This window comes from Mastomys coucha, unplaced genomic scaffold (genome assembly GCF_008632895.1).
Source record: "Mastomys coucha isolate ucsf_1 unplaced genomic scaffold, UCSF_Mcou_1 pScaffold9, whole genome shotgun sequence".
NCBI lineage: Eukaryota > Metazoa > Chordata > Mammalia > Rodentia > Muridae > Mastomys > Mastomys coucha.
Genome location: NW_022196915.1, coordinates 82,274,838 through 82,276,035, shown reverse-complemented (window position 1 = coordinate 82,276,035; position 1,198 = coordinate 82,274,838). Strand labels below are relative to the sequence as shown.

General features: G+C 34.2%; 1 pseudogene; it reads right to left on the bottom strand.

Moving 5' to 3' along the window:
• Positions 1 to 708: 708 nt before the first annotated feature.
• LOC116085566 lies at positions 709 to 827 on the bottom strand (annotated as a pseudogene).
• Between the last annotated feature and the right edge of the window lie 371 nt (positions 828 to 1,198).

The window sequence follows — 1,198 nt, the reverse complement described above, 5'->3', positions numbered from 1 at the left end:
GTGCTTTGTGGAGCATTTCTTGAAGTTATATATTCAGTTAACAGATACTGCTGACAGTCTTCAGTGGTTGAGCATTCCAGAAGTTGCCTGGAGATACTGTAAATATCCCCAATTAATATGGCTGTCCAAGGCCATATCTGAATCAAATAATTTTTCTAGCCTCTCACTAATGCCCTATCCAAGGTGAGTAGTTGTGTTACCCAGGAAAAGGTAATAGAGCAAAAGGGATATCTTTGTTGTTTATTTTTACTTAAGTCAAATTTACCTTTTGAACAGATAAAAACATATATTGTACTTATTTGTGAGTATGACTATATCAAGATTCTTGAATATGTTATGTAATGTTCAAATCAGAGTTCTAATAAATAACATAGCATGATAAATGGATGGGTTTGTTAGGAAAGTAAGCTACAATGTAAATGGAGTTTTATTTATAACATGACTGACATTATTTTCATTTTGTATGTACAAGTGAATATCTATATTTGCATTTATGCTAAATGTGTGTACATGGTACTTGCAGAAGTCAGAAGAAATGTTTATATCCTTTGGAACTGTAATTACATACAGTTGGTTATAACTCACTTGATATAGAGACTGAACCAAACGCAGCATGTCTAAAAACAAGTGCTCTTAACCACTAAGCCATAAATCAATCCACATGATTGACATTTTTTTCTTTAATTTTTTTTTTCTTTTTTCTTTTTAAGCCTACAGCACCCGGTATTCCCAGGCGGTCTCCCATCCAAGTACTAACCAGGCCCGACCCTGCTTAGCTTACGAGATCAGACGAGATCGGGCGTGCTCAGGGTGGTATGGTGGTATGATTGATATTTTTTAACAGCAACGAAAGCGTTTGATCACTACTCCTTATAAAATACATACTGTATATATGATAAATGCAGCACAAGCTGAAGAGATGGCTCAGTAGTTAGGAGCACATGTTACTCTCGCACAAGACCTCAACTCATTTCCCAGGACCCACAACTGTCTGTAATCTTCCACTTCAGGTTATTAGAAACTCTCCATGGGTTCCCATATTTATGTGCATACCCCTAACACACATACATATACACATAAATGTACATATAAAAAAAACAAAAAACCCTTACATATAGTAAAATAAATCTTTAAAATATAAACATAGTTTTAATTAATCATTATTTAAGTACAGGCATTTATATCTTTCTGAATGCAT